This window comes from Chinchilla lanigera, unplaced genomic scaffold (genome assembly GCF_000276665.1).
Source record: "Chinchilla lanigera isolate Chin_1 unplaced genomic scaffold, ChiLan1.0 scaffold00128, whole genome shotgun sequence".
Taxonomy (NCBI): Eukaryota; Metazoa; Chordata; class Mammalia; order Rodentia; family Chinchillidae; genus Chinchilla; species Chinchilla lanigera.
In genome coordinates, this window is record NW_004955529.1 from 439,410 (window position 1) to 447,582 (window position 8,173).

An 8,173-nucleotide genomic window follows, 5' to 3' on the forward strand; every position below is an offset into this window, starting at 1 on the left:
GTTTTTCTCCGGTACCGGGAACCGAACTCACGACCTTGCGCTTGCCAGGCAGGCGCTTTTGCCGCTGAGCTAAATCCCCAGCCCCGGTAAGAGAATTTTATAACTTAATTTCCTCTTCCACTTCTACCTTGACTCAGGTAATTCACCAGTTTGGTTTTTTGTTTCTTCTTTAATCTCATGGAAAATCTTATTAAATAAATCCTTTATCTGTTTATTTCTTTGCACTCATGGAACATCATGGTGATTTCTTCATACATTATGCCCTGATCTCTTCAAACATTAGGCTTTTGAGTTCTTTGCCTGATACTTTCCTCTACTATGTTGTCATGACATCATCCCTTGGGCAATAATTAATTTTTGAGGCATTGGTTTACTTTGCTTTCTCATGATTCTTGTACTTGTTTGTTAAATGTGGATCAGTAGGGCTCCAAAGCTCTGTCACTCTAGTAGACATCTCTTTAGTGAGTGAATTTTTCCCTCTGATGTGCCTGTAGCTTTGGGTGTGATATAGTGCACAGACATCTATTCAACTTATTGAAAAAGAGAATGTTGATTATTAGCATTGAATTGCAAAGAGAGAGCAGCTGCTGGTAATACTAACATCCAAGGATTCAATCATATACTGATACATCATTTAGAGTTAGTGGAGTGATAAACTTGTTTTGCAAACTTTATACCCTTTTAAAATCCAGGAATACAAAGGCATAGTAATGTTAGGGAAAGTTCTGGGAGATCTGAGAAAATAACCAAGATAAGAATTTTTTACAATAAAGCTGAAAAATGAGAAAAAGAGAGGGACACTAAAAAGTAATGTAAGGAAATGAAACAGGAGAAAGTAGTTTTTGATGATATTATTTTTGTACCTTGAAAGATCCAGGGAAGGAGCAAGTTTGGAAAGATGTTTGTTGGGGTACAGGGAAAGAAATGCATTTCTGAGTAGAGTGAAGGAAAGTCTTCATCATCGTGATTGTATCCAGTTTATTGACTATCAGAAACTCTATGCTGAAAGAATGAAACAAAGACTTTTTTTAGTTTTAAAGAGAGTAGTAAATGACTTTTGATGATGGAAAACATGTTGATCCACATAAGACAGTAGAGAAACAAAAGTGATCATTAACATTCCTATACAACTGCTCATGATCATATACATTCTAACATAGAAAAGTTGGAAAAATTAAATTTTTATAACAGATTTCATTTTGAAGAAAAGTAGAGGGGTGGACAGACTTACTAGTATTTGCGACAGTAAGTGAGGAAAGACTGGGGGAAGAGACTTTACATTGGTAGGAAAGAAAATACAGGATTGTTTAATCCTATCAATTTCCTAAGAGAAACTCCAATTTTAGAAATCCTAAGAATCAACTCCTGGTGAAGGGGAAGCATAATGTGAGTGGCAACATGCTCTAGCCTTTAGATTTATTTTAAGAGTTTATGTATAGAAGAAATGAATAGGTAGAAATGGAGAGGAAGAAAGGCAAGTAATAAAAAATATGATGGAAAAGCTCAGAGATCAGCAAGGGTGTTTCAGGAAAATGACACAGATAAGGGAAGCATGAATTTGTAGATGGAATCTGAGAGACAAAATCGGAGGTTGTATCCAACTATGGAAATATTGATCAACTGATGTAAAATAACATCCAGAAAGAGCTTTTCTGGTGTGTATATTGGATTAAGTATCAGGAGTGTTTTACAAGCAACCATAGAAAATGTATACACATTGCTGTACTCATGAAAGCACACAAAGGAAGGCATGTAGCTAAAAACAACTGAAACACACACACATATACATACATACACATGCGCACGCACACACACACACACACACACACAGTTCTCACAAAATAAACATATCAGGCCTCTTTCCAGAAGTCTCAGTTGTTGTCACAATGCTGTGGCGAGTTGCCAGTATTCTTTCCATGACAAGTAGCAACCTGAGCAACTCCAGGTTCAGCAGCTCTGATTCTGCCACAGGTTGTAGTATTTTATCCACTCAGTTCACCTGTTTCTATTTCCCATATTCCCTGCTGCTTTTTTTCAGACAGGATATACCTGTGTAGTGGAGCCTGGCCTTGAACTTGTTTATGTAACTGAGGCTGGTCTTCATCTGATGGTGATCCTCCTGCCTCAGTCTTCTGAATGCTGAGATTACAAGCCTGGGCCACTAAGCCCATCTCAAATTTGGTTATACTTGGGGAGTTTAGTGGTTTCTATGGGTCAGCAGGAAATAGCCTCCATAGGCAGTTATCTGAAATTTTTTCTACTGTCAGTGATCCCATGTCCCAGATGTTCACCTTCACAAATGGTCTCTTTCTACCTTTTGAATTCAAGGAAGAGATAGGCAGCAAAGACCTCTTTACTTGGAATCCAGTGGCAGTTCGGGATGGGCAGGAAGGAGCTCACATAGGCCCAAAACTCTCTGAGGTTTGGGAGGGTGGTGGAAGAGAACCTGCTCTGACAGAACGCCAGTGTCCTTTCTCCATCTCTTGTTCCCACGGCTCACAGTTACTTCAGGCACGCGATTGTCACTTTTTCGCAGATCCCTCAGTGTGTGGTTCCTGGTCCCTGACAAGAACAGTGCACTTCGTTCTTCTCTGTCCCTAGGACTCACTGGTCCTAATGCAGTCACTGCCCTGTGAATAATTCTCTGGCTTTCACTTCCCTTAGTAAGAATCTCTTGTCACTGGGTCCCGCCCCTCTGCAGGAGGAGAGTTAGGCAAGGTGGGCACAGGGTGGCAGCTCCTTGGCTGGGCACCGGTCAGTACTCTAGTAGCCACTGTGCTCACCTTCTTCTCTTAGGATATTTGCACTTTCACAAGATGGCATGTTGGCAGGATGTGGACCATAAGCAGGAGTGCGATGAGATGTGGCCCTTGTTCTTATTCAACATGTACCAATTACTAGATTTCTTCTGATGGGCTTCATCTTCAAGTCACCCACCCATGGTTGGGTTTTGTCATGTGCCTATCCCCACCCCTCACCACCCCCACATCCAAGTTGCTGCAAATCTTGGTGAGTATCTTCTGAACATCTGGAGAGCACTGCTCCCTCTAGCCTACTGTAATGCTGAATCCCTTGATCCATTTTGATTTTATTTTAGTACAATGTGAGAGTTACGGATCTAGTTTCATACTTTTGCCTGTGGACATTCAGTTTCTCTAGCACAATTTGTTTCCGGGACTATCTTTTGTCTAGCATATGTTTTTGGCTTTTTTGTAAACAATCAGAGTGCTGTAGTACCCTGGAATTTTTTCTGTGTCTTCTGTTCCTTTTCACTGGTTTGCATCTCTGTGTATGTGCCAGTACTAGGCAGTTTTTATAGTATGCTTTGAAGTCCAGTGTAGTGATGACTATAGCATTGCTGGTTTTGTACAGTAGGGGGTTTTTTGGGTCTTTGCTGCTTCCAAAGAAATTCAGACCCAGAAATTCAGGTTTGCTTCTCATAGTTCTGTAAAGCATATTTTTTGCATTTTTTTTTTTTTTGCTTGCACCAGGAATTGAATTCAGGATGTTATGCTTGCCAGGTAGGAACTGTGCTGCTGAACTATATCCCCAAGCCTTCTTGGCATTTTAATAAAGATTACGTGGAATCTGTACATTTCTCTTGGCAGTATGGCCATTTTCACACAATAATTACTCCTGATACATGCACAAGGGCTTTCTTTCCATTTTTTGATGCTTTCTACAATTTCTGTCTTTGTTGTTTTTTAATGTTCAGTGTAAAGGCCTTCAACATTTTGGTTTCACTGATGCCTACGTATTTAAAATTTTGAAAGCTATTTTGAACTGAATTCATTCCCTGATTTTTTTCTTTATGCGTTCATTATTTTCATAGTAACAATACTGATTTTTGTGTGTTGATTTTGTATCATGCTGATGGCTGTTTCTAATGATGGTGAAATATATTATGACCAACTTTATCATTTTAATAGTTTTAAAAATTATTTTAAAACATGTATATGTTTGTATACTTGTAGTATAGAAAAAGCAGACTAATAATTTCATTATAAAAATCATTATAACATGTATGATGCATTAGTATATGTCTATTATACATAATATATATTCATTGTAGGAAATTGGTATATATACACATCACATTTTAATCCTTTTTACTTTCCCCTACCCCTCATCTTCACCCATGCTTATATACTCTTCCTAGCTCCAAAATCTACCTGCAGGTTTCCTACCATTTCTGTTTTCTTTTGATCTTTAAATCATTTATACTTTCAGTTTGTCATATAAGAGAAATCATGTGATACTATATATAACCTTATGTGTCTGATTTATTTCAATTTGGATTATGATCTAAAATTTCATCCACTTTTCTGAAGATGAGTCTAGTTTATACTTTATACCTCAGTAGTACTCCACTTTGTATAGTGTACTTAAAGTGTATAGTTTTGTAGTGTTACATATATTCACCTGTTTTTGTGACCAATGTCTAGAACTTATCTTCTAAACCTGAAACTACTTTATACTCATTAAACAATAATTTCCAATTATACTTTTGCCTTAGTACCTCCCATAATTTTGAAAATTATTTTTATTACTATATGTTTGCACTTCATGCATTTTACAGTCATCTTAGGAGTAGTTACCTGTACATACCACATCCTTCTTTTTTCAATCCCCTTCCCATTCTCTCCCATTCCCTCCCTCATCCTCCAATCCCTCCATCCAATTTTTCCTTCTTGTCCTTATTATTAATCTCAGCTCATGCCACGGCATATAAGAGTTATATTAATTGAGGTTGTGAATTTCTTTTACATGGCTTATCTTTATTTTACTTTTTTCCCCTTCTCTTCCTCACCTCTCACACTTTTTCCCTTGGCCCACTTCTCTAAGGCAATAGATCCATCTCCTTGTCCCCCTATGGCCATCCCTATTATTCTCTTTGTTTGTACTTGGCCCAACTCAAATGAGAGAAGCCATACAGTATTTAAACTTGTGTTTCTGGTTTATTTCACTCAACATTATATTTTCCAGGGGCATCCATTTTCTTACAAATGTCTCAAATCTGTTTTTATTTATACCAGAACAATATTCCAGTACGTAGATACATCAAATTTTCTTCATCCAATCATCTCTTGATTGGTGTACACGCTATTTCCAGGATTTAGGCTTTGCAATCTGTACTGCTATAGATAGCGTGCAAACCGGTATTGCTCTATTATGACGCCATAAGCTCCTTGGAGGAGATACCTAGCAGGGGTAGCTGGGTATTATGGATTTTCTAATTTCATTTCTTTGAGAAATCTCCATACTGATTTCCATAACTGTTGTACTAGTAAACATTCCCACCAACAATGAAGGAGTGTTCCTATTTCACCATAGCTTGGCCAGTATTTATTGTTTGATTTTTTAATAACTACTGTTCTTTCTGGAGTAAGATGGAGTCTTAACATTGTATGAATTTTGTTTCTCTTATGGCAAGAGATTATGCACTTTTTATTTTTAAAGATAAAGAATGAAAACATATCAACAAACAGACATAAATGAAACAACACCCAAACAATAGAAGCAATACAGAATTTAAGACAAGGTTATAGGAAATTAACAATGGTGTTGAATCACATATTGTTATCTTTAAATTGGTTACTCAGTTAAACCAATATAGGCATGTAAGATCAATCAAACAATTAAACATTAGCTGTTCCTTTCAATAAAGCAATAGAAGTCAGTAGTACGACTCTCTCAACTATTCTGTTTGTATATAGATATACAAATATATACATATTTTCCCTTCTTTCTTTTTCTCTTTTCCCTCATCCCAGGTCTTCCTTCCCTTTGAGCAGTTTCTTTCCATTTCACAATATCTATTATACCTTTCAAATTTTATTTACTCTTTCAGGTTTCCACACTAGTGAGACAATACAGTATTTACACATGTGGGTCTGATTTATTCCACTTATAAGTATGCATCCAACTTGCATCCATTTATCTATGAAAGCCTCAAGTTTATCTTTCTTTATAGCTGAATAATATCAGGGTTGGGTATGTAGCTCAGTGGCACAGTGCCTGCCTGAGTAATACTCCATTATGTAAAAATCCCACATCTTTTTATCCCTTCCTCAGTTGATGGGCATTTGGGTTGCTTCTATGATTTAACTATTACAAATTGAGCAGCTATAAACACGGGTGCACATATATTGCTATGGTATGATGTTTTTAGTTCTTAAGGAAAAATGTCCAAAAGGGAAATAGGTGGGTTGAATGGGACCTCTGATCTTAGCTTACTGAGGAATCTCCAGACTGATCCCAACAGGGGTTGCACCAGTCTACACTCCCACCAGCAGTGGAGAAGTGTTCCTTTTTCCTTACAGCCTCACCAGCATTTGTTATTGGTTGATTTCTTGAATATAGCCATTCTTTCTGGGGTGAGGTGGAATCTCAGCATTGCTTTAATTTGCATTTCTTGAATGACTAATGATGTTGAACATTTTTTCATGTGTTTATTTGCCATTTGTATTTCTTCATCTGAGAAATATGTATTCTTCTCAGATGCCCATTTTTGGATTGGGTCTTTAAATTTGGGGGTGCTGATGTTTTTTAGTTCTTTATGTGTTCTAGATAGAAGTACTTTGTCTGAGGGAGTTAGCTAGAATTTTTTCCCAATTCGTGTGTTGTTTTTTTTTTTTACTGTTTTGGTGATTCCTCTAAATGTACAAAAATTTTTCAATAAGATGAGATTCTAGTTGTTGATTCTTTGTAGTATTTCCTGTGTGGTTGGTTTTTGTTCATGAACTCTCTGCCTACTTCTATGTCTTCAGCTTTTTAACTACTTCCTCTTCTAGTAGATTTAATGTTTCTGTTTTCATATTTAAATATGTGATTCATTTTGATTTGAGTTTGGTGAATGGTGATATACATGGGTCCAGCTTCAGTCTTCAGCATGTGGTGAGCCAGTTTTTCCAGAACCATTTATTAAAGAGGCAATCTTTCTTCCAGTGAACTATTTTGGATCCTTTGTCAAAAATAAGTGGACTGAGTGTGTTTGTGCTTGTGGTTGCACCTTCCAATCTCTTTCATTGATCCTCAGTTGTCTTATGTCATTGTCTCCTGGACTTGTTATTGTTGGGGTGGAGTTCTAAGATTGCATTTTGGTCCTTTGTCTTGTCATTGTGGATGTTGGAGGTGAAGTGCTGGGCCTCACACCCCTGGACAGCTAACGGAAGGTCTCCAGGGCCCCTAGATTTCCTGGTTTTCAGGCTTAACCCACAATCACAGCAGGAGGTGTCCCACCAAGTCCAAGACCCCAGGCAGTTTATGGAATGCACAGCTCAGAACAGTGCCCCGATGGAAATAGAGTGCTGGCCTTCAGGACCAGGGTCCCCAGGCTGTTGACTAAGGACACCTGGGCCTCAGGCTGACCCCGTCAGTGGAATGTATGGTGTCAGATTGGGGTCCTCAGGCAGCTGATAGCATGTACTTGTCTCTCCAGGTCCTCAGGCACAAGAGACAATATCAGTGGGACTTGGAACACCTGTGTGAGTCCCCCAGGCAAATGACTATGCACTCCTGGGTCTTACTGGGCTTCAGGCATTATCTGCAATATCTGGGGGTGTGGGGCACCAGTCTGAGTTCCTCCAGCAGCTGGGTAATTGTGCCTTGAACTCAAGCATGACTCACAATGTCTGAAGAGCATGGAGTGTTGGTCCAAGTTTCCTGGGCTGCTGAATGATGGCAACTCAGACTCTATACATTTTTTCATGTATTTGTTAAATATTTGCATTTCTTCTTCTGGAAGTGTCTGATCATTTTTCATTCTTTGTCTTTCTTGGCCTTTGATCCATTCTGTCAGTCTGTTTCTTTTGATGGGTGAATTGTGACTATTACATTGATGTTCACAAGTATTATGTATTGGCTTATCCTCATCATGGTATTTTCCTGCTGTTGGTTCCCTGTCTTTTTCCTCTGTTCAATCTGTTGCTTGCTTGGTAGCTTGTTTCTATTGGGATTCCTGAGTTCATACTCTTCTTTACTCTTTCTAAAATATCCTTTGGAACATATTGTAGAGCTGGTTTCTTTATCATGAATGTTTTTAGATCTTTGTCATGGAAGTATCTTATTTCTCCAATGAGTTTGAAAGAGAGATTTGCAGGGCACATCAATCTGGGGTGAAACTTTCTTTCTTTTAAGTTATAAAATCCTTCACTCCAACATATACTTTACT